Genomic DNA, 26,652 nt, shown 5'->3' on the forward strand with positions numbered 1-26,652 from the left:
ATAAAATATGATCATTCCAGATTAATAAACAACATTTAATGGTCTATATGATATAAAATAGACCTAAACACAAGTATATGCAATAATTTATGATAAAAGGTGGCAACTCTGTGAGATATTGGAGCGACAGGCAAGCCATTTGAAAAAAAAATGATTAGATTTCTATCCCTCTCTCTATGCAAATAAACATCAGATAAATAAAAAAATAATCATGCAGTAACTAAAATGGCACAAGGAATGTTTTGGGGTGATGGAAATGTTCTCAAATCAGACCATGAGGATGGTTGCATAACTCTGAATTCACTAAAAGTTGTTGAATTGTACACCTACAATGAGTGAACTTGGTGGTACACACATTATACATTAATAAAGCTGCTAAATTTTTAATTGTAATAAAATAGAAGTACCAAAAACCACAGAAGTCCTGAAAGAAAATATGGGTGAGTATTTTTAGAATTTTGGATTGAAAGCCCTTCCAAACATGACGTAGAACCCAGATACAAATTTAAAACGTATATCTACGAATGGATAAAGAAGATGTGATCCATATACACAATGGAATATTACTCAGCCATCAGAAAGGATGAATACCCAGCTTTTGCAACAACATGGATGGGACTGGAGGAGATTATGGTGAGTGAAATAAGTCAAGCAGAGAAAGTCAAGTATATGGTTTCACTTACTTATGGAACATAAGGAATAACATGGAGGATATTAGGAGAAGAAAAGGAAAAGTGAAGGGAGGAAAATCGGAGGGGTAGGCGAATCATGAGAGATTGTAGACTCTGAGAAATAAACTTAAGGTTTTGGAGGAGAAGGGGGTCGGGGGATACGTGAACCAGGTGGTAGATATTAAGGAGGGCACGAATTGCATGGAGCACTGAGTGTTATATGTAAACAATCAATCTTGGAACACTACATCAAAAACTAATGATGTACTGTATGGTGACTAATATAACACAATAAAAAATAAAATAAAAATTTATCTAGATAAAGACATTAAATAAAATCAAAGAAAAAAGGCAAACTGTGGAAAAAAAACCTGGAACGTGTTTGAGATAGGACTAATTTTCTTTATACCATCAATAAAATTAACTCAATGTATAATAACTCAACATAAATTTAATAATTCCTGTGTTGACACTGTCTCTACACATGATAAACTGATTAACAGTACATTATCACCAATTCAGACCAAGGATTACCAATCTGATAGCCAAATCATAAAATATGCCCCTGAAGAGAAAAGCTTTCCGAAAACCACTGTGTTCCATAAAGCAACAGATCACCCAGGAGCTTGCTAGAAATGCAGAACCTTGGGGCCCACATCTCCTGTCCTCAGCCAGAATCTGAATTTTAATAAAACTCCAGGTAACTGATGCATACATTAAAGTTTTCAGAAGCACTACTTTCAAGTATCACATTCCTTTTCTGCCTGGCATTTTCTCCTTCAGAAGCAAAATTATCATCTAATAGGATCCAGGGTCTTCTCATCTAGGTTTGTTATCTTGGAATTAATTCTCATATGTAAAAGACCATAAGGAAAAACATCACATTTGAGGTTACTCTGAATAGCCTAGTAAATGTGCATTATGCTCCAATGTATTAGACACAAATTATATATTATCATATTTTAAATACTTTATTTTGATGATAAAACAAGTTGACGCTATAGAAACATTCTAGATTTTTTATTTGGTAGAATTTTTCTTGAAGTACCAATCCTGTCTACTCTACTATATCTATCACTGCTCTGAACGATGACTGGCAACATCACAGTAACTAGACACAGTTGCTTCTGACTATGGAACTGTACCTTAGCTAACCATAAGGAGTCTATTAGAACCATCAGCACCCATGCTTCACTACCTTCAAGTAAATAGTCATACCAAACTACAAGAACAATGCAGGCTTCATAGAGGATGCTGAGGAACAGACTGCATGAGTAGATTCCCCTATAAAGGACTTCTCTGCACTTACATGCCATACCATACTCTGCCTTTTGAAATACTAAAAGGGCAGGCTGGCCTATATTTTCCTAAATGAAATCTTTCCATATTGAAGACATAGAAGGTTATTTTGTGTGCTATCCTGTCTTCATCAGCCCTTCATCCAATTCCTTCCAATAACACTTCTTTTCAAGTTAAAAATAAATGACAACACATTTAGACAAACATTAGTTTTGTTGAAGTAGAATTCTAAAAGGTAAAAAATTACCTCGTTTTGCTACTTTGGGCCCCCGAATTTTGACTCTAATACCACAGGTAGGCTCTATTTGGTTTAAAAGACATTACATACATAGATTATTTAGCCTGAATTTGACAGGGGCAACAAAAGCTTTATTGGAACAACTGAACCCAAATTCTATAATGTAATGGTTTCTAAATGCTGATCCACGGAACACTGCTAGGCCAAGTCATAAGAATTACCCAGAAAACATTTTTAAAATACAAACTCTAAAGCCCTGTCACCTGGATTCAGATTTCTTAGATATGGGGTGAAATCCAGAATGGGCATTTTTTTCCAAATTCCACCAGACAGTCTTGATGCATAACCTAGGTATATATGCAAGAACTGGGACGCCTGGGTGGCTCAGTTGGTTAAGCATCTGCCTTCAGCTCAGGTCATGATCCCAGCGTCCTGGGATCGAGTCCCGCATCGGGCTCCTTGCTCCACAGGGAGCCTGCTTCTCCCTCTGACTCTGCCTTCCACTCTGTCTGCCTGTGCTCGCTCTCGCTCTCTCTCTGACAAATAAATAAATAAAATCTTAAAAAAAAAAAAAAAAAAAGAAAAGTCATTTACTGGGGTCTGATATCCAATTCTCACTGTTCCACACTTGAATTAATAACTATTAACATGACATTTCCATACTGTATTCAATAGGACACACTTCCCTCAAATGCTAATAAAATATCCAAATGAACAAACAAAAATAAGGTTCTATATTCAAATAGGTTTAAGAAACACTGCATTTAAATAAAATCAGAATGTTTTCTTTACTTCGTATAACTAATGTATATTACACATCTCTACCTCAGAGTAGGTAGCAATTCCCTAATTTATTTGACCACGGACTCCTCTTTTTGGTGTGTCCTGTCTCAACACCTGCCAGAACTGGTGTTCTGTAGAGCAGAGTTCAGGAAGCTGTCTTCACCAGTGACTAGGAAGCATTATCTAGGATACTGAGTCCCATTGTCTCTGTCCCTCTTCCTTCTATCTCCACTGTGCTGTGATGTCTCCTTTCCTCAAAGCCCCTCTGATCACAGTCAGCCCTCACTCTTGGTCCATGCACTTGTTGATGCATAACCATTGAGGATTAAATCATCACCACTGATGAGCATGAAAGGTTTTGCTTCTTTTGGTCAGCTCTGCAATATTAATGTGGCTATGATGATTTGAGTTTGTTCCCTCCCCCCACCTCTCCATATCTCTCTCTCTCTCTCTCTCTCTCTCTCTCTCTCTCTTTGGAGCACAGGTTCTTTCCACATGCTGAATAAGCAGCTGAAAAGGGTCCTTCTATTTGAGCTTCTCCAATTCCTACCTGACACCATTAAACACCCTCAGATAGCCCCAGATATTATAGTTTTTATTCTTCACGCCAAATATGGTATGGGTGAAACCAAAAAGGGTTACAGACACAAAAACTTATTCTCCATCAACCACCATCTCTGATGCCCTAGGAGGACAGGGTGAGTGCTAGAAGGAGACATTTTTAGAAAGATGGTATCCTTTACATAAAAGGGATTGGTCAATGTCCAAGTGAAATAAATGTTCACATGGATTTTTATAAGCTTCAAATATTATTGTTAGTTCTAGTTCTCTTCTAATTCTCTCCCCATCCTATCACCACAGCAATCCATAAAACAGAAGAGGAATCAGGAGAGGTTTCTGATTTGTGTTGTTTTTTTAAGCACATAGCATATACAAGGCATTATAGGGATTTATATATGCATGTGTGCATGAATTGTTATTTTTTTCCTTTTGAGCCCCTTCACCCATTTCTCTGATCCTGTCCTGATCAGAGACCCTTTTATTCCTTTGATAATGAAAATAGGTGGTCACCATATATGGAAAAATATGTATGTTTTGCTTTTCCTAACCAATATTCTACTTCAGAAGGGCCTTCAAATAGTTTGATGTAAAAAATTGGGACAGAGGAAAGAAAGAACACCCAGAAAAACACATGCAATTATGTAGCCACTCAAAACCAGGCTGCCCTAAAGGAGGGCATGTCAGATAAAAGAGAAAGCACAAATTGGAAAGCTTTTTAGCCCTCAATAGTACTTTAATATTAGGCCTTCACAGGATTAGTATTAGTGCTCTACATGACCGCTTTATAAGCTTTATAATTACTATCTCCAAAAGTGACTACAGAGGCTCAGCCTAATATCAAGGTCTATGAAGTCTGGGTCATGCAAGAGTGCTAACTGACCCATGTGCCATCACCATGGTGATCATACTTGAAACTTATTCCAAGGATGATTTGATAAGATTGTAGCAGAGCCATTAACAAAATTCCTCTAAAGACAAATGGAACTGATGGTTCAGTTATAACAACTGAGGACAGATGAATCCCTAAGAAGACAGGAGCTGGTCTTCTCCGGCCTTTTCTGCATGCTAAGATATGATGCCCTCTGTCTCCACACTTCTCCAAAGAGGAATTCATGACAGGTAACAGTTATCAGCTCCTGGAGGCACCTTTCCAGTTAAATGTTTCTATATTTCTGTTCGTTTGAATCCCCGTGGTTATAAAATCAGGAAGTGTTTAACACTGAGAACTTTTACAACAATGAAAGACTGTTTGCTAAAGGCCCGCCTTGACTCCTCATTAGTGTTTTACTGTTGCCTAACCCTATACTGGAAAAACCAAGGACCAGCCTGTCAGGTCCAGGTGGCAAATGGACTGGTGGCCCCAAAGAAGTGAGATCCATGCTGTCTGCAGTATGCAATGAAGTGAGGCCAAATAGTTGTTAGGTAGAAAACATGGTGGCATTCACTGAGTGAGTTCAGCACTAGGCAGAGAAAATACGTCCATGAATTAGAAATTGGAAATCAGGGCATGTCAGCCCTGCCCCCAGCTATGTGTAGAATGACCTGAAAGGTAAATTAGAATATGATACTGCAGATGATGTTTCTCCAAATTTCTGCGTGCAGTGGCCATGAGAACGCACCACTCAGATCTGCTGCTGGCAGGAGTGGAATGGACCAACGGCCCCTGCTGCAGCCTTCTGGATCCATCACTGTGTCTGCACCACGGCCATGCCCTTAGACTGGCCCAAGACTTGACCGTGCATGGCAAGGGTACTAGTGTAGTCCATCATATGGCTGTGAGACCCAGAAATAGCTGACTTGGGTCAGAGAACTCTCTGTTGAACAGGAGACACATTCTTAGAACTGCACTGCAGTCTGAGACTTCCTGCCAAATCCTCCTTCCTTCCCCCTCTCCTTCACAGGCAGCAGACTTATTTCAAAGGCTGCGGCTCTCCCCATCTCCCTCCGGTCACGCTCTCCTTTATCTTTCACAGGCATTTTCCTCAACAAATCTCCTGCATGTCTCAGTGCATCTTGGGGACTTTCCCAGAGAACCCACCTGATGCAGAGAGTTTACATGAAATAGTCCACACTGGGTATTAACTTTAACTCCTCCAAAGCCCTTTCTTGTATATAATCTTATTTGATCCATGGAACTCTTTGTAAGGTGTCCTTGAGATCTTTCATGAGCAAAGAAATCCTTCCTTTTTAAATTAATAAATAATATTCTACAAAATTATCTGTGGCCACACACAGCTATTAAGCATAAAAACTGTATTGTTTATTCATCTATTCAACAAATACTGAGTCACTTCTGTGAACCCAATGACAAAGATTCTTTGCTTAACCAAATGTGAGTCAGGCTCCTGAACTTTCTCCTAGATCCATCTGAGCACTTCCTTGTAAAATCCAGTCTTAGCAAACACCCTGCTTAGTCAGTTTAACCAGAACATCCCACCCTCAACACCTGAGCATGTCCCATCACCTTGGCCTGTCTTCAGTAAGAATATTGGTAGATTGGTTTAGTCAAAATACCCCAATCCCTGATGTTTCCTCTAAATAATTTTCCATCCACTGACTCCCACACTACTCCTCAGCTATAAATTCCCACTTGCTTATGGGGTATTCAAAGTTGAATCCAATCTCTCTCCCCCACTGCAAAATTCTGTCAAAGCGGTCTCTATACCTATCTAGTCTGCCTGGTCATCTTTAACAAGGGTTATGAATAATTTTTTCTTTAACACCATTTCTATGCTGGATTCTCTTGGGGATACAGCAGTGAGTAAGACAGAGCCATTCCCTGCTCTTACGGAATTCACATTGATCTTAAAATCACAACTGTAGTAAGAGATACAGAGAAAAAGATCCAGGTGCTATGGGGTTAGGAAAGATTCTAGGGAACCTAACTTTGGTAATCTTAGAGAACACTTCCCTAGGACCTATCACTGAAGCTTGGTTTAGAAGGAACAAGTGAACATCATCTGGAAAGGGTGCTTGAGCTAGTAATAGGGACAGATTGTTGCCACTGAGTAGACAGGGATGGAGGGAAAGGCCCTAGTCAGGAAGCAATTGGGATCATTCAGATAACTGAATGGGGATCAGCATATGCAAGAAGCAGAGAGCAAAAGAGAGCAGGCACCAGATACTGCTATAAGCACATACCTCTTGGCCAAAAGAGTTCCCAAGATTCTGCTTATGTATGCCTGTAAAATAATTTGGGAAACTATGTACCCATTCACACACTGTTAATTCACATCTAAATTCTTTTAATTTAAATTTAAACAGATACAAAGGATTTGATTTCTGGTATATTACAAATATTGACATCTTAAAATAATGGAATACTGTTCCAAGAAAATACCAAAGCTATTGCTACCCAATACCATTCATTGAAAAAAAATACACACACACACACACACACACACACACACACAAACAAGCTGATCTTCAACACTTAGAAACCGTATATCATTCTTTTTTCTCCATGAAGTAATTTTTCCATTCCACCTTCCCCAAAGAATATTTTCATGTAAAATATTTTTATACTTGAAAATTCTTACTGATGTCATTTCATCCTCAGGGTAAAATTTTCTTTCTGGATTAAGTTATTACTATAATTAATATGTGCTTCATGAAAAGCAATATAGATATATTATAAATTTTCAACATATGTTTAAAATTAGAAATTCTTCTGTTATAATGGAATGAATGAGGAGTCTTCATTTCATATTTTGGTGGATGATTATTAATTGTTATAATGAGACTGGGTTCAGTACCCATTCCAATATGCTTATTGGGAGCTCTGAGAATCTTTTTTCATACATATAAATAGATGGTATTAGAGCAAAATTTGCTATAAAATGTCATTCAACTCTTTGAACTTCTCCCACTTTACATGCCAAAACCACACAATGGCATATCTTCAAATACTATTTTTGTGATCCACCAGCTGACAACTCAATTAGATCTTCCTCAATTTTGTTGAAAGCAAAGGAATGGAAATCATCCTGAATTGTGAAGAGACTTGTTACCCATCATTAGAGATATCAATTTCTCAATTTCTGGGAATATATCAAAAAGACTTTGCCAGGATTGATCAAATAACTATTAATTATATGTCTTATTCTTTCATCTAGAGGCATCTTCGTTAGCCTAATATACTCACAACAGGTTGGGAAAACTAAGATATTCAGTATTATTAATACGCTTTCAATAAATTGAGTCAAATCTGTAACTTGCATGCTTTTTAAAAAAGGTATTAACAAAAGTATATTGAAGAAAACACACCATATAACCTAGTTAGCAAAATGATCCCTCACTGTCAAACCAATAATCAAAGAGAATTCTAACTCCATTTTTCATTTCAAATAACCCTGCCATCTGCATTCCAGTTGTAGGTATATGGTTAGATAAGGCATGAAGTTCTGCCTCAGTCTGTAATCTGGATATGAGAGACATATTATAGAGAAGAGCAAATATGACTTTCGTGTGACACTTACTAATTTGAAAAGGAATTATATTCATTATACTACATAAGTTTAAAGGCATATATTGAAAACTTACAGAGATAGATATTTGCAATAGAACATTTACATAATTATCATTGACATCTTGTTTATATTCAATTAGAACTGTTTGATGATTAAGCTGATGGTACAGTTACAGAAGGTGACCAAACAGAAAATCTTAAATCTAGTTTTTCCGGTGGGAAAAAAAATGGTTAAGAGTCAACTGGAGTAACCACCATCAGCTTCATGTAAAATGTTGCAGAGGACTCCTGAGGATCAAGAGCACAGTTTTTGATTACCCTAGCCCAATTTAATTCACTCACAAAATATAGCTGGTTGTCACACAGTATGGTGCCAGTATTATATACAAAATAAGCTATACTCTCCGTCCTGGGAGAACTAACTTTTTTACGGATGAAACAATATATATTCTTACCCACGTTATATTTAAAAGGCAAATAAAGTGTTACAGAATACAGTCCTTGAAAAGACAAAAGGGGAAACTGAACTGGTATAGTCAGAAGAGATTTCAAGGATCTTGCCTTGAAGGACAGCATAGATGAAAACCAGCATTCCAGGTAGAGGAAAGAGGATAAGGAAAGAGGAGGAGGTAATTCAGGGATCAGAAAAGAAGCCAACCAGGGTGCCAGAGAGGCTCTGAACTGGGGAACAGTATAAGCAAAAGCTCAGATTATAAAGAGCCTGAAGTGAACCAACAAAGACTGAGACTTGATTTTTTTTTAATTAAAGATTTTATTTATTTGAGAGAGAGAGGGAGAGTGAAAGAGCCTGAGAAGGGAGAAGGTCAGAGGGAGAAGCGGACTCCCTACAGAGCTGGGAGCCCAATGCGGGACTCGATCCTGGGACTCCAGGATCATGACCTGAGCCAAAGGCAGTCCCTTAACCAACTGAGCCACGCAGGCACCCCTGAGGCTTGATTTTATTGGTAATGGAGAGCTACAGGAGGTTGTGGCACAAAGGAAAGATACAAAGAACACAAAATAGCTTATGGAAATGGGAAACTAAAACAGGAGAATTCAAAACTACTAAGAACATACTGTAACAATGCAAGTATCAGGGGCACTTGGGTGGCTCAGATCATGACCCTGGGGTCCTAGGATTGAGCTCCGTGTTGGGGAGCCTGTTTGCCCCCTTCCTCTGTCCCTCCCCACCAGGATCCTCCTCCAAAGACATAAAATTCTGATATGCAACGAAGAGCAGCTTTATAAGAGAACAGTTGGTGGGACTTAGCAACTACACAGAGAAGAAAAGAAAAGAGTCTCAAAGAAGACTGAATGACTAGAAAACATAAAGAAATAATGAGCAGGAGTTGAACAGGATGTTGGTTCTTGGGAGAAAATGTTGAGTTTTTCCTAAAGTTTGAAGGGATAAAGTAGCATGAAAGTTAGCGTTTTCTCTTCATTGCTTTCTAATCCTTAAAAAAAAAAAAAAGGCCTTTCTCTATCATCTACAATATCCAAAAAGAGAATAACTGCATTCAAACATAATTTAAAATATTATAGGACACTTTCAGCATTAATTAGAAATGGAATCAATATAATCTCTAGTGAGGGATAACTTTTATTTTTAAAAACTTCTCAAAAGGCAAATTGCTTTTGCTTCAGTGATGTAGGTATTTGCAGTAAACCTTTGGGGCTTAAATTACTGGCTTGAAATTTCTGTTTCCCATATGTAAACCAAGCCAAACACTCGAGAAGTTATTTTTTTCTCTTAAGATATTTCTTTTAACATAAAAGGAATATTCGCTCGATACCCTCTTTCAAAATGTTATCTTTACGCTGAGTTGTTCATACTAGATTCTAGATGATATAGGTGAGAATGCTTTGAACAAGCAAAACTATAATCCTTCCGTATGTAAAGTCAGCATGTATTTTAAATTTTCTTTCGAAGCTACATCACATGCAACTGTGAACAAAAGCTACAGGGAACAAAGTGTAATGGATCGTGATGACTGTTTTAGAACAGCTTGAACCTCCTTACAGCCTACAAGACGGCTATGTGAGCTGAATTCAGAAGTGCTGAAAATGAATTTCACTGCAAGCTATGCTGGTTCAGAGGCAAATTTGCTTTTTTAGAACATAACTATAGGACTCTCAAGTAAAAGTTCTCATGCCAATGAAAAGATTATCTCCCATGTCCTTCCATTATGAGTATTTCTTCTTAATACCAAGCACACAGATAATCACGCACAGAATGTTTTTTAAACTACTAATACATTTTGCTCCAATTGCTTGCCACTAATGCAACAAATTGCATTTTTCTATCATTTTCCTGGTGTTACAGTCTTGTCTCTGGTGAATGGAAGTATTACTGCTCCAGGAGATCAAATGCATTTTCATGTTTTGAGTCAGAAGAGAGGTCAAAGAGTGAGTTTTTGATTCATTGTCTTTATCTTTTAAATGTAACATAACAATAATTGCATCAAGGGCAGAAAGGAGGAAAGGAGAGAAATGTACCACGTTGGCATTCTACTATAGCTTTTAATATCCTCAAGGAATAATGCCTTTGTCCTTTCTCCTTGGCAGAAGTTCTCATTGAGTACAGGGCCACTTCTGTGCAGATTAAATTTTTCAAGCTATGCTCAGCTTCAGCATATTCTTAATAAACAGAAGCCTCTCACGTCCCAGAAAATCACATCTCTTCAGTGTGGCTGGGATGATATCTTTCAATTCTCTACTGAGAGATTACAAGTAAATATATCTGGGGAAGACTAATGACCAAGGAGACTTGATACTGGCTAATGCTGTTCTGCCACTGAGGTAATCTCCCCACCTCGGCCTCCAACGGAACCAGACATGTTCAGATGGAATATTCCATCAGGAGAAAATGCTATTATCAGTATGGTACCTTGCTTGCTTGAGAATCATGACACACAGAGATAGAGATGCCCATCAAGCACATTAGTCCATTATTTTTTTCCTAGGAAAAACCCAGCACATTCTCTGTTCTGCCCATTTCTCTTAATTCAAGTCCTCCCAGGCAGAACCCTAGCACTCCCATTTTCTTTTCCCTGTGCTGGAACTCTCCCAACCATTTCTGATACAAAGAATCAAGCAGACATTTAATGGTGCAGAACAAGCAGGCCAGCCCTCTCTGCAGTGCACCTCATTGCAGTAAGAGTGTGCTACCCATGACTCAGAATGAACCAGATACAGAGTAAAAAATAACAGCACAAAATGGCAGTTTACAGAATATTGGCAACCTGTGATCTGGAGAAAGGCTGCACAACTGATCAGTTACCTGAGAGCTAGCTGTCCTATCTGCTGCCTTCTTCAAAGATGGGAAAGAATGTAAACTTCTCTTCCCAAGGAAATCAAAGCATTCTCTTGTTTAAATACACAGACACACATACACACAATCTCTGATTTCCCAAGCTATGTTGTATCAAAATCAGAGCTATAGGTCAAAATCTTGTTCTTGCATTTTCATTTTTTATTGCTGCAATTTTCTGTCCTTTGTGAAAGCTTTACATATAAATACAAAATCTAAAACACAGGTTATTTGTACTTCAAAATATTGCAAAATGGAAGTTCTTTGGGTTATGCCTACTTTCTTTTTAATTATTTCTAATTGAAATATGGAAGTCCTTCACTAGAAAGAGCTGGCAAATTTGCTTATACGTAAGAGCAGCCAACTTTTGCTGACCGAGACCTATTACTACTAGAACTTTTCTTCGTTCCAACCTCCCCTCTCCCTTTGTTCCTATGTTCCCCATTGCCTTCTCATTCCTACCATTCCACATTCCATGCCTCACTTTTTTTTTTAAAGATTTTATTTATTTATTTGTCAGAGAGAGAAAAAGAGAGAACACAAGGAGGGGGAGCAGCAGCAGAGGGAGAAGCAGGCTTCCCACAGAGCAAGGAGCCTCATGTATAACTTCATCCCAGGAGTCTGGGATCAAGACCTGAGCCAGCCAAAGGCAGACACTTAACTGAATGAGCCCCCCAGGCATCCCTCCATGTCTCACTTTTGACTTCACAGCTACTAATTTGTGGAAGTTATACTAGAAGGACAAGCTGTCAAGGAAAGACCAGGAAGCTCCAGGCAAGCAAAACCTCCCTGAACATCTCTTGCTTTTTACCACATTCCAGCACAGTCTGAGATAGAAAATGGAAAGAATCCGCAACATTTGCAGCTCCTCATGGCCTAGCCCCTAGTACCCTGGCCTCAAAGCTGACTGTGGGAGGACAGAGAAACAGAGGAAGAGACCAAAGAAAGAGGCATAGGGATGAGGTAACTTGCCGCCCCCACTGCCCTCATCCCTGCCATGTTCCACCCCTCACCACCCTGGCACAATGTAAACCCTTTAGGAAAGGAAAGGAGTGACATAAGTTAACTGAGATTAAGGTCTTGCCATCTGGCAGAATGAAGCCCCAAAATACAAATTTAGCTCAGTTACTTTTCTTGCACATGTTAGTTTGTGGCCTGAAAGTCATACTTGGGTGCACTAGGAAGAGGGTGCTTTCTCAACATAGGAAGTACCTATTCTAAACTAACAGTCAACAAATAACTTACAGTGAAAAAGTAAGGCATTCTCGTTTGAAATAAAGATCAAAACAAGCAAATCTACTACTGTCATTCTTCTGTTGAACTCAATCAAAAACAAAGGAAATTGAAAATAGAAGTAGCACTTTAACTACTAGAAATAAGGACACAGAAATGCCATTATTTGTAGCTTATATGAGAATCAACTGAAAAGCTCCTAACTTTTTTTAAAATTTTGTTAAAAAATCAAATTTAAATAAAGTGAATATACACTCTGAAAGTCTTGTCTATACAGCATCAATACTAAAAAGATGTAACAGGAGAAAAACAAGTTGTACAAGACAACAATAAAAACCATAAAATAGCTAAGAATAAAACTAACCAACAAAAGTGTGAATGATAGGAAAAAATAGGAATTTTGGTGAAAAGTATAAAAGATTTACATAAGATACATTCAACATATAACAATGGAAACACCAAATACCACTAATGATAATAAAAGGCATCATTTAGTAAGAGGCATAGAATGGGAATTAATTTTTAGTTATTTTAATTAATGAGCACCTACTATTTGCCAAGAATTGCTGAAGGTGTTTTATATCCTATTTTCATTTTATTGCATCTTTCTAACCAATCTATCAAGTATTGCTATCCCCATTTAACAGATAATGTAAGTCAGATTATAAAATATGTACTTTAACCACTTTGATACATTATATCTATTAAAATGTTTAGGTTTCACCTCTAAAGCATTTAGCTTTAACAAAGTACCTACATAAATCACATGGAATATTTAATATAAAATTATTATACATTTCTTCTGAAAGAAGGTGTGAAGGGAAAGACAAAAATTTCAAAGAGTAATGCCACAGAAGAATTAATAGAAAATTTTCAGAAGAAACAGACCCTAGTACAAACAAATTTTTAATATTTGGTCAAGGAAGCATCACAAACCAGTGGGGAAAAAATCAATGATTAAATTTCAAATGATGCTGAGAAACTTGACTAGTTTAGGAGAAAAAAACGATCCTTTGCTTCATGTCACACATCAAACTAATTTCCACAAGTTTTAAAGAAGTAATTGAAAAATACACACACATCAACATCATAAACTAGAAGAAACCATATAGGGATAGACTGAGCATAAAAGCAAAAGAAATTACAATGAAAAAATTCAATAAATTTAACTTACAACACAAATTTCCACATTTTATAATAAAATGTGAGACTAAAAACACTGGGGGAAATATCTGCACTGTATATGACAAATGGTTACTGTATTTGTATTTAAAGATGCCCCAACAACCGATCTTTTAAAAAGACAAAAATCTCAACAGAAACATGGACAGAGTATAAATAGACAATATGCAAAATAATTGTTCAGATTTTCTAATCTACTTATGTTAAAAACAGATGTCAGTTTGGTAAGTTGTGTTTACTAGGAATTAAATTATTTCACTTATTTTTTAATTCACTTGAATAATTTTTATAACACTTCTTACATATTTTAATGTCTATAGAATCTAAAGTGATGTCCCATTTTTAATTCCTGATATTGGTAATTTGCAGCTTCTCTCTTTTTTTGGCCAATCTTTCTGGCACAGAACCAACTTTTGCTTATGTTGATCCCTTCCACTATGTGTTTGTTCTATTCCATTAATTTCTGCCTTTAACTTTATTCTATCTTACCTTTTCCTTTTTTTAAGTATAGTTTGCCATTCTTCTAACTTCCTGAGATGGATATTTAGATCATTGATTTTCACCCCTCCTTGTTTCCTAACATAGCATTAGAGATTATAATTTCCATCTAAGCAAGACTGCATTCCTAAACTTATAATTACAATGATCTGCCTAAACATGAAACTGAAGTCAGTTAACTAAGTGAATTAATATTTTAATAGCAATGATAATGAGAAGATAGTGGCAAAAGAGAGAAAACATTTGGTCGAAGACAAAAATGACAAGAGCAGAGACTGATCATAAATGAGCCATGATTTTAGGAAAACAAAATAAGAAGATAATGAGAAAATTTCTCCTAAATGTGAATCAGAGTTTGTGTTTATTTCCTCATTAAGGAAAGTAGTCTCACAACAAATGTTCCATCTCTTTTAATGGAACTAATGCTAGTTTCTCCCAAAACATTGAGATTATACCATATATTCTTCCTGAGGTAGCAGGCATTAGGAGAACAGGTTGTAAAATCATTGACCAGAGTTCAACATGTGACAGAAAGAGAAGGGCATTCCTACTGATATACTCTAAAATTTTATTGCAATTGACAAACTACAGAGGAACAGAGAAACAAGACCATAACAACTGAAAGGGTTCAAATCTATTGGTAAAACTATCTACTGGTTGGAACAGAACTCTGTCAGGCCAGAAACACACACACTCACACACAAAAGCACACAAGCACACGCACACATGCACACAAGCATGCACACTGAAGAGCTTTCAATAAAGGGGAAATACTACACTTGAAACTATGACCTTCTTGGAGTTCTATTTTCTCAAGTCGTCTGATAGTGGAGTATCCCAAGGCTCCATCCTGACTCTGCTTTTCTTCTTGATTTATATTCCTGCCCTAGATGAGCTTATCCAATCTCCCGGCCTTAAATATCATTTCCCAAAGGTATATTTCATTCAGATTCCTCTCCCAAATTCTAGACTTGTACACATAAGCATATAAAATAGACATTTTCAATTTAGGATATCCAAAACTGAACTCATCTCCTCTAAATTCTGCTCTAAATACAGCCTCTTTCATTCCAGTTAATGGAAATGCTATCTTTTTTCTTTTCATTTTGAAGTAATTTTAGGCTCACAGAGAATTTGCAAAAATAGTGTAGAGTTTCTGAGAACCCTTTCCCAGCTTTTCCCACAAAAGAAACTCTTGCATAAACATAGTACAATTATAACAATCAGGGAATTAGGATCGTGCAATACTATTAACTAAATACAGACCTTACTTGGATTTCATTAGGTTTAACATGCACTTTTTAAAAAAGATCTATTCATGTATTTATTTGGGGTGGGGGGAGCAGAGGGAGAGAGAGTATTTCAAGCAGACTTCTCTGAGCACAGAGCCTGGCATGCGGTTCAATCCCATGACCCCAAGATCATGACCTGAACCAAAACCAAGAGTCGATCACTTAACCAACTGAGCCACCCAGGTGCCTGTACATGTGCTCTTTTTTGACTTTGGTATATAGTTTTGTGAAATGTTATCACATGTTTAGATTTTTGTAACCAGCAATAGATACAATGTATACAGAGTTTTTCCATTACAGCAGAAAAATTCCCTTTTGCTACCCATTAATAGTCATATCCTCCTTACTCCAGGCCTAACCCCTAGAAACCATAGATTTGTTCCCCATTGCTATAATTTTACCATATCAAGAATGTTACATAACTAGAATCGTATGGTATGTAACCTTTTGAGATGGGCTATTTTCACTTAACTTACTATAATATCCTTGACATCATCCATCCAAGTTATTGTATTTAGTTCTCTTCTTTTTTCCTTTTTGCTGAGCAATACTCAATTTTTTAGAAATACTATAGTTTATCCACTCACTTGTTGAAGGACACTTGGATTATTTCCAATTTTTGCCTATTACAAATAAAATTATGGATATTCATATACAGGTTTTCATTAAATATAAATTTTCACTTCTCTAGGATAAATACCTAGGTGTGGGATTACTAGGTTATATGGTAAGTGGATAATTAACTTTATAAGAAACTACCAAACTGTTACCTGCACTGTGTGTGTGTGTGTGTGTGTGTGTGCATGGCAATGTCCACAATAGCCAAACTATGGAAAGACCCCAGATGTTCACCAACAAATGAATGGATTAAGAAGATGTGGTATGAATGTATGTATGTATATATATACATACATACCCATATAATGGAATACTACTCAGCTATTGACAAATGAAATCTTGCCATTTGCAATGACATGGATGGAATTAGAGGGTATTATGCTAAGCAAAATAAGTCAATCAGAGAAAGACAATTATCATATGATTTCACTCATATGTGGATTTAAACATCAAAACAGGATCATAGGGAAAGGGGGGAAAAATAAAGTAACACAAAATCAGAGAAGGAAACAAACCAAAAGAGACTCTTAATTATAGGAAATAACCTGAGGATTGCTGGAGGGGAGGTGGGTTGGGGGAATGGGGTAACTGGGTGATGGACATTACAGAGGGCATGTGATGTAGTGATCCCTAGGTGTTACATATGACTGATGAATCACTGACCTCTACCTCTGAAATTAATAAAACACTATATATTTATTAATTGAATTTAAATAAAAACCAAAAAAAAGAAAGAATGAAAGAAACTGCCAAATTTTTTCCAGAGTAGCCATGCCATTTTCCATTCCTGCCAACGATGTATGAGACTCAGTTCTTCATATCCTTATGAACACTTGCTATTGCCTATATTTTTAATTTTAGGCCTTCTAATAGTATACTGTAGCATCTCATAGCAGCTTTAATTTGCATTTCCCTAATGGCTAATGATGTTTAGCATCCTTCCATGTGCTTATTGGGCATTTTTTGTGGGAGTATCTCTTCAAATCTTTTTCGCATTTTCAAACTTGTTTGTTTTCTTCCTGTTGAGTTTAAAGAATGTGTATGTGTGTGTGTATCCTTTTGGGATATGTAATTAGCAAATAATTTACCACATACTGTCACTTTGTTTTCATTTTATAAAAATGATTTTATTTATTTATTTGACACACAAAGAGAGAGAGAGAGAGAACACGAGCAGGGAATGGCAGGCAGAGGGAGAAGCAGGCTTCCCTCTGAGCAGGGAGCCAGATGCAGGGCTCCATCCCAGAACCCTGGGATCATGACTTGAGCTGAAGGCAGACACTTAACCAACTGAGCCACCCAGGGATCCCTATTTTCATTTTCTGAATGTTGCCTTTTATAGAACAAAATTTTTAATTCTGATGAAGTCCAATGTATAGAACTTTTATTTTATGAATTATGTTTTTGATGTCAAGTTTAAGAAATTTTTACCTATCCAGGGGTCATGAAGGGATTTTCTTTTGTGTTTTTTCCTAAAAGCTTTGTAATTTTATACATGGATCTATGGTAAATTTTGGTTAATTTTTGTATATGAGATATACTATGTTTTCAGTTACTCAAACCAAAAATTTTGCAGTTACCTTTGATGTCTCTCTTATACTACATATCAAAACCAAGTTCTACTGACTCCCCCTTCTTCCCTATTCCACACCTGGCCCAACACTGTTAACTTTCATTAGTTTATGGTACAAGTCTCTGAATTAATCTCCATTTTCTTTCCTTGTCCTGTATAGTCTATCCTTAGTACAATAAGAAAAACGATCCTTTTTTTTTAAAGATTTTATTTATTTATTTGACAGAGAGAGATCACAAGTAGGCAGAGAGAGAGAGAGAGGGAAGCAGGCTCCCTGCTGAGCAGAGAGCCCAATGCAGGACTCGATCCCAGGACCCTGAGATCATGACCCGAGCCAAAGGCAGCAGCTCAACCCACTGAGCCACCCAGGAGCCCCAGAAAAATGATCTTTTTAAAGCACAAGAGAAATCAGGTCCCTCTTCTGCTACAACTTCTCCAGTAGTTGTCATTTCTTTACATGACATGATCTGCTCTCTCCCTCCCTTCTCTGACCATATACCTCAAACTTTACCATTCAACACCTCCACTCCCTCTTTACTGGCTTCCTTGTTCTATTTTGACCATGTCAGGCATACTCCCACCTTTACACAGCTGTTCCCTTGTTTGAAATGCTCCTCTACCAGATAACAACATGGCTAACTCCCTGACTCCTTTAAGACTTTGCTTCAAAGGAAAACTTCCAAATTCATTGCATGAGGCCAGTATCATCCTGATATCAAAACAAGATAAAGACAACACACACACAAAAAAGAGAACTACGGGCCAATATCTCTAAGGATAGATGTAAAAATCCTCAGCAAAATACTAGTAAGCCAAATCCAACAATACATTTTTTAAAAATCATTCACTGTGATCAGGAGGAATTTATTCCTGGCTTGCAAAGGTAATTCAATGTTTGCAAATCAATCAATGTGATACATCACATCAATAAAGATAGAAACCATATGATCATTTCATACATGCAGAAAAAGCATTTGACCAAGTACAACACCCATTCATGATAAAAGCCCTCAACAAATTAGGATTAGATGGAACACACTTCAACATAATAAAAGCCATATATGAAAAACCTGCAGCAAACATTCATACTCAATGGGGAAAACTGCTGGCATCTTAGCACCCATTAAAGCAGTGGCAACAAACTATGCTAGTAGTCATTGTATTATTCTTCATTGCCATGTGCTTGCAATTAAGAAAAAAAAGCCAGTTTCATGTAAGAATGCCCTTGATAAAACACCACAAGTTGTTAGTGCTCAACCTTTGAGTATGCTCCATTTTACTATTCTTTTAGGAAATGAGAAGTTCTCATAAAGCACATCTGCTCTATAACAAAGCACAATGGCTTGTTCAAGAAAAACAACCTGTGTAAGTATTTAAGTTGTGAACTAACCTAGATACTTTTTTCTTTTTTGTTGTTCATTTAGATTTTTATTTAAATTCTAATTAGTTAACATTGAGTGTAATATTTGTTTCAGTAGAATTTAGTGTCTCTTCACTTACCTCTAACCCCTTGTGCTTATCCTAACAATTACCCACCCATCACCCATTTAGACCATCCCCCAACTAGCTCCCTCCATCTACCCTGTTTGTTCTCTATTGTTGAATGTCTCATAGACATTTTCTTGATAGAACACCATGTTGTCCTGAAAAAACAGAGGCAAACTATGGTTATTTGGATTTGTGTCTTGGTGGACATTTTCACTTCACATTCTAGTTACTTTAAGGAAAAGAACACAGTAAGTGCTGCCAATTACAAACTCCGATCTTTCAATATAAATTAAGATACTGGAAACTCATATCCTGTACCATGTGCTTGTAAGCCTCCCAATACTTACATTTTTTTAAATCTAACTTCTAATACTATGAATACAAATGAAAAAAGCTTTTTGAGTTTTTCCATAATTTTTAAGAGTATAAGTGATCCTGAAAACAAAGTTTGAGAACAGATGATTTGTCACAATCATTGTGTGATCCCCCTTGCTTTTTTACAACCTAGGTGTTTCCATGGATATGTTAATGGCAGAACTCACACAACTCTGAACTTAGTTAGGCACTAAGAGACTTCAGCCTCTTATTCATTTTTGCTGTACAACTGGGTTTCTTTTAAGGTAAGGCAACTACAGCTGAGAACATTGCTTGGCGGCAGTGTGAGGTCTTGGTGCTTAGGAAAGAATAGGGATTTGCCACAAGATTGACCATCCTATAAGGAATCTTTAAGGTTTCCAAGGCCAGACATCAACTGAAACCTCAAGGCTTTCTGACAAAGGAATTACAAGGAAAGGAATTCCTTTCTCAAAGGAATTACAAGTACTATTTGATTTACTGGAGAGTGTAAATATTGCATATTGAGAAATGCTTTTTGTGTTTGGGAGTTACTTCACACCCTAATCCCCTAACCCTGAAAATAAAGCTGCATATAGGAACAAAAAATATAAAAGTATATATACATATGTATATGCATATGTACATATACATATATATAATTTTAACATATATAACTTTAAATATATATTAACCAATTGTATTATTTAATTAATATATATTATATTATTATATTAATATAATTATATTAATTAAATAACTTTTAATATATATTAATACATATTAACTAAATATAAATATATAACTATATTACATATAATATATAATATATCTAAAATACATCATTTTTAATATGACTTATAAATATCTATATATTTACTTACCAGCTATCACAAACTCATTGGAACAGGATGCCAGGAGATAAAAATATTCAGGAGTAATTTTCTGTAAGTAAACATAAATATTATCTATCTTTTTTTCTTAGAGATGCTGTAATGCAAGAGCCATTGAAAACTTCTGTCAAAATTTCACACATATTCTGGTTTAAAAACACATCTTGTTAGTTGATATTAAATCAGTTTTGATTATATTTAAGGAGATTTTTAACCATCAAGAAAATTTCCCAAAAATGTTTCCTGATACATTTTCTCATTTTAATCTTCAATTTCTTACCAGTTCTGAGTAGTGTTTCAATTGGAACTTTTTCTACTGCAGGTGCTAGAAATCTAGAAATTTAAGTTAAACTAAACTGAAGAGGAAGAGGAATTAGCTAACAGAAAAAGAGGCCCTTGATATTTTTTTTTTTAAAGATTTTATTTATTTATTTGACAGAGAGAGAGAGATCAGAAGTAGGCAGAGAGTCAGGCAGAGAGAGAAGGGGAAGCAGGCTCCCCACTGAGCAGAGAGCCCGATGTGGGGCTTGATCCCAGGACACTGAGATCATGACCCGAGCCAAAGGCAGCGGCTTAATCCACTGAGCCACCCAGGCGCCCCAAGAGGCCCTTGATGTTAAACTCAATCACAGCTATATCTAGGGACTAGAGTCTTCAGGACTTTCTATCTTCACGACTTGTCTCTACTTGGCTGCATTCTGCATAGAATCTCTTTCTACTTAAGGGAGTCAAGACAATGACCACATCACACCTCATCTTTTATTATCAGATTAGCAAATGAGGCAGAAAGAGAATTTCATTCTCCCCATATCCATAACCAATCTTTCGTTTTCCCTCCCTCCCTCTTTCCCATTTCCTCTCCCCCACCTCTCTCTCTTTCTCTTTCTCTCTCTCTCTTTCTCACACACAAACTCACACACATGCACACACAGCTTGACCATGACTGGATCATGTTTCCACTTCTGTGTGCTAAACCAAATAGTGTACTAAGATTGGCCCAGCACTGGTCACATGCTGCCTCAGTCAAGGTTCTCCAGAGAAAAGAGAACCACTAGGATATTATATATATATTATATATAATAATATATATAATATAGATATAGGATATTATATATAATATAAATTAACCACTAGAATATTATATATATAATATATATTATATATTATATGTATTATACTATATAGATTCATATATGTTGTTTCAGTCCAACTTCACAGACCTAAGAACCACAGGAGTTGATAGTGTAAATCTCAGTCCAGGAGCCAGAAAACCAATGTCCTGGCTCAAGCAAGAAGGCAAGACAAGAATGAACCCTCCTGTCTTCTGATTTTTGGTCCATTCAGGCCCTTAAAGGATTGGATGAAGCCCACCCATGTTGGGGAGGGCAGTCTACTTCACTTGGATGTATTGCTTCAAATGCTAATCTCATCCAGAAACACCCTCACAGACACACTTAGAAGTAATGTTTAATCTCAGCATCCCTTGACTCAGTCAAGACGACACATAAAACTAATATATATGCCAACCCCGTAATGGTATGTGGACGTGTGAGACCCCATTAGAGAAATACCTCGAGGGCGAAATGGATTTGAGGAGAAACTGATCCACACACAAAAAAGATGCTAGCCAATAAAAAGAGCTCTCTGCTACAACCTACAGAATCGCTGTTTATCTGTACTCACTGCTCCCACAGCTGAGCATCTTACAAAGACAGTATAAAGTTTTCATAAATTAGCAGTGCTTGACATAATATTTTTCAGAATCATTACTTTGTAATTTTAAAAACTGTCTGAGCTCAGGCAGTGGACTAAACTGACACTAGAAAATCAATCACCTCTCCCTCCTCTGACCAAGGCTGACTATTCAAAAAACAGAAGACATTCAAATTGGCAATAATTAAATTATTATAAAATTAGAAAGCTGAGTTAGACAATTTGTTGGATAACTTAGTTGGGAAGTCAACCAGGAAAGACAGGCAATGTAGATCTACTTAATAGGAATTGAGTTTTTCCTCCAGAAACATTACAGACTAATGTTTTCAGACATTGGTATATAGTTAAAGGAAACTCACAATCATCTCTTGATTTTGTGAAAGGATTTCAAACTCAGATGGAGCTAGAGGATATGAATTGGAGAGTCTCATGCATGTACCATTGGGAAAACAAAAGCTGAAGAACTGAGAGACTTATTTCCCCATAAATGCCTGATTTACAAAAGACTCAAATGTACCTCCCATGAGATCTATAGATCTCACTGAACATCCATCAAGAATCTCTCCCGATCCCAGAGAACCTGGGTGCCTCAGTCAGTTAAGTGGTTAAGTGCCTGCCTTTGGCTCCGGGGCCTGGAATGGAGCCCCGCATTGCGCTCTGTGCTCAGTGGGGAGCCTGCTTCTCCCTCTCCCTCTGTGTCACTCCCCCTGCTTGAGGTCTCTCTCCCTTTGTGTCAAATAAATAAATAAAATCTTAAAAACAACAACAACAACAACAACCACCAACACTCCCTATCTTCAAGCCAATGAGCTTACTGGCTGGACTCCCCCTTCTTTACACTCCTTGCCCATAGATACAAATCCCTGCAAACCCTCAAGGGATTCATTCACCTATAGCTGGTTACAATTCCTGCTTCCCAAATTGCAATTCCTCTGCTGTTCCAGAACAAACTCAATTTCAGGTAATTTGAGCTTTCCTCAGTTTACCTCTTTCTTTAGGTTGCCAATTTGTTCTCAAAATTCAAATCTACATATCACAGAGGCCACTCACATGTCAAGGCCTCCAGCTAGAGTGGACACGGATGGTGGTGCCCCTTTACCCCCTCCCCATGGCCACTTCAGGGCAAGAAACTTGTTAAATTAATTACACAAGGAAGCCACGCAATAGGCAGCTTCAAAGTTGTGGCCGACTTCCTAAGCAAACCAAAATCTAAGTTTGTAAAGCCTGAAGGTTACAAAATTAAAACCCAAGTTCAACCAATCACAAACAGCCAACTAGGCTTTCAGCTAGAGTTGATCAATCATTCCTTACCTTGCTTCGCCTTTTCTCTATGAAAGTCTCTCCTCAGCTTTTGTCTGTGGCAAAGTGCCCTTGACTACTTTTCATTCGGCACTGCCGGTTTCCTGTTGATTTCTGCTCAGTCTTAAACTGTCTACCATGTGTCAGTTTATCTCTTACCAGGTCTTACTTCCACTCCACCTGGAACTGCATTCCCTCACCTGAGGGCTCTCTGTGGCCGCCTAAGCCCCCCACGCAGGCACGTGCAGAGCGTGGAGACGCGAACGCGCACGTGGACCCGGAAGGTGATTGTGGTGACTGTGCGTGCGCTCCACCGTCTGCCCCACGCACAGCCCACCCACACTCCAGGTGCCTGCACCGGTGGCTGTCTGCATAGTTAGCACTCCGCATGCCTCACTACCCATGTGTCCTTCCCCAGCCAAATGAATTACTCTTACTGAATCTGTGTCCCAGGACCTGCTTCTAAGAAAAGACACACACAAAAAAAACTTTAAAAGTCATGTCTTAAGAGGGTCATCCATACTTTTCTTACACTTTAGTACACAGGACTCTCCTCGCCAGATTTACTGAGATATAATTGACAAATAAGAGTTGTATTTAAAATATACAATGTGATGATTTAATATGCATTATAATATATATAGATTGTAATTATATATATATATATATATATATGGTTGTGAAATGATTACCAATCAAGGTGGTTAATATGTCCATCACCTCATAGTCACCGTTTGTGTGTGTGTGTGTGTGTGTGTGTGTGTGTGTGTGTTGGGAATACTTAATATCTATTCTTGCAGCAAATTTCAAATATATAAAACAGTATTAGTAGCTACAGTCACCACACTGTACATTAGATCCCCAGAACATACATATTTACCTTACAAACTGAAAGCTTGTAAAGAACACAGACCTTAGTCCAGTAAAGTGCCACGTCTCCAGCAGTCACTCTTCAGCTAAGTCTATTAAACTAGAAGACCTATGGCACAAAAATGAGAGGAAAGGGTCTATAAATTTATGCACTTGATACCTGCATTTAGAGTCACCCTCGCCCCCCCAAAACAATGTGAAAGAATATAAAATAAAGTCAGATAAACTAAGTTTATCTGGCACCTTGTCTCAACCCTCAATCTTCCTGAGTTTAAACAAATAGATTAGAAGTCAATTGGTATGAGAGAGGGGAATGGGAGGTGAGAGGAAGCATTTAATAGATGGCCCCATCACTTACTATATGGTCCCAAACTGCTGTGCTGCTTCATTTTCTGATCTCTTCTTTTGGTCTGTGCACTTTAATAAACCTGAAGGGCAACACCCCTTGGTGAACTGACATGCATAATTATCAACCTGCACAAGGTGTAGATTATATTCTATTTGTTCTGCTTAAGATGGCAGGAAATCAAGCAATATATTTTGAAAGAATATCCTTCACTTGGTTAAAAGGAAAAAGGCAGCTCTTGAAGGCGCTCAGAAAAATTACTCTAATAGATCCTTCCTCACAAAGTCACAGAAGCTATTTATATTGTGCTCCTCCATTTCTTAATTAAGTATTTTAAAGGCAAGTTATAAAGCACTTGTGTTTCATGTATACTAAGTATTTATTCAAGTGATGTTTGGCAAGTATGACACTAATTGAGCAATTTAAGAACAGAAGGTATTTTACTTACAATTGGTCATAGATATTCAGTATTAAATATAAGTACAAAAACAAAAGCCTATAAGTATTGTATTCCTGACACAAATAATCACAGACTTTAAAATATCAATTTACCTTAGTAGTCCAAGCAGCTCATGAATATTCATTGCCAGGGTGGACGTGAAATGAGTCAAAAGAACAATGTGTTCTTCATCTTTTACCTCCGTTATCTTTACGTAATTCCTAATTTTGTGATGAGACATCTTCGAATATTGATTACTTTCTTAAAAGTCTACCAATTGCTTCAGGACATGCCAAAGATTCAGTCAAGTGTTTAAGAAGTATACAGGAAAGAGAAGTTGCATTAAATTTGTTATAAATCTTAACTTGTAAAGAGAATTATTTACTATGGAATAAGTAATTTTACTTTTTGGGAATCGGACAATTTTCAAAGCAGTAACACTCCCACAACACTTCACACTTAAGAAAGAGGACATCTGGGGCACCTGGGTGACTCAGTCAGTTAAGCATCTACCTTCAGCTCACGTCATGATCCCAGGGTCCTAGGATCAAGTCCTGCATCAGGCTCCCTGACCAGCAGAGTCTGCACCTCCTTCTCCCTCTGCCCCCTGCTCATTTTCTCTCTCTCAAATAAATAAATAAAATCTTAAAAAAAAAAAAAAAAAAAAGAAAAGAGGACATTTCATCCAGTGTTGATAGCGGTATCTCCATGGATTCAGAGCAGCTGCACTTTCTCTCAACCCACCTTTGGATACAGTGGTACAGTGGTCATACCACAACTGAAAACAGTGTGCCTCATGATGACGTGGCATTTTTTGACATTTTAAATTATATCAGTAGCCTTCCAAAAATGTACAGTTTCCCTCCGGGGAGTTTCTGACTGTCTTTCCATCAGAAGATCATTGATTTACAGCTTGGTTGCCTAAGAACATATGTATATTGATCCCCCTAAAAGCAGAGATTGGAAGGAATGTAGAGCAAGCTGACTTAGTTATGAGGATGGAGTCTTGTGGTCTCTGAATTTCAGCATGACTCCTCATTACCATGGCCATTTATTGTACCTTTCTTTCTGTGGTTCCATCCACAGATGGATTATTCCACTGCATGATTCCCTCCTGTTTATATGTATTCTAGTTTCACTGACCGTTGCTTAGGATAACGGACTGTTAATATGATGGCTCTCACACAGGTCAAGAGCTAAAGGCTTAGTATTGCCTCAACCTCCCAGTAAAGGATCTTGAATGATAGTCATGGTGACTTCTTGGCCTATGAATCTAGACAGGAAAGCCCTAAATAAAATATTAGCAAATCAAAGCCAACAGCATGTAAAAACAGTTAATGCACAGCCGCAAATATAGTCTTAGGTATTTACCCAAGAGAATGAAAATACATGTCCATAAAAAGATATATATGAACAATAATAACAGCCCAAACTGGAAAGATCCCAAATGTCCACCCACAGGTGAACAAACACTGTACCTTTACACAATGCAATGGCACTCAGTAGAAAAAGGAACAAATTATACTGAAAAACAAAAATATCATG

General features: G+C 37.2%; 1 long non-coding RNA gene across 3 annotated transcripts in view; it reads right to left on the reverse strand.

Moving 5' to 3' along the window:
• LOC116586226 overlaps positions 1 to 23,746 on the reverse strand; it is a 92,407-nt gene extending 68,661 nt beyond the window's left edge. The window contains exons 1-3 of one of the 3 annotated variants that reach the window (XR_004283940.1): positions 23,612 to 23,746; positions 20,432 to 20,492; positions 19,334 to 19,369 (exon numbers count right to left, since the gene is read on the reverse strand). This is a non-coding gene — a long non-coding RNA (uncharacterized LOC116586226). Of the gene's footprint in view, positions 1 to 19,333; positions 19,370 to 20,431; positions 20,493 to 23,464 lie in introns of those variants that run through there. The other 2 variants (XR_004283939.1, XR_004283941.1) reach the window with 2 other exon arrangements.
• Positions 23,747 to 26,652: the final 2,906 nt, after the last annotated feature.

Source organism: Mustela erminea, chromosome 3 (assembly GCF_009829155.1).
Source record: "Mustela erminea isolate mMusErm1 chromosome 3, mMusErm1.Pri, whole genome shotgun sequence".
Classification (NCBI taxonomy): Eukaryota; Metazoa; Chordata; class Mammalia; order Carnivora; family Mustelidae; genus Mustela; species Mustela erminea.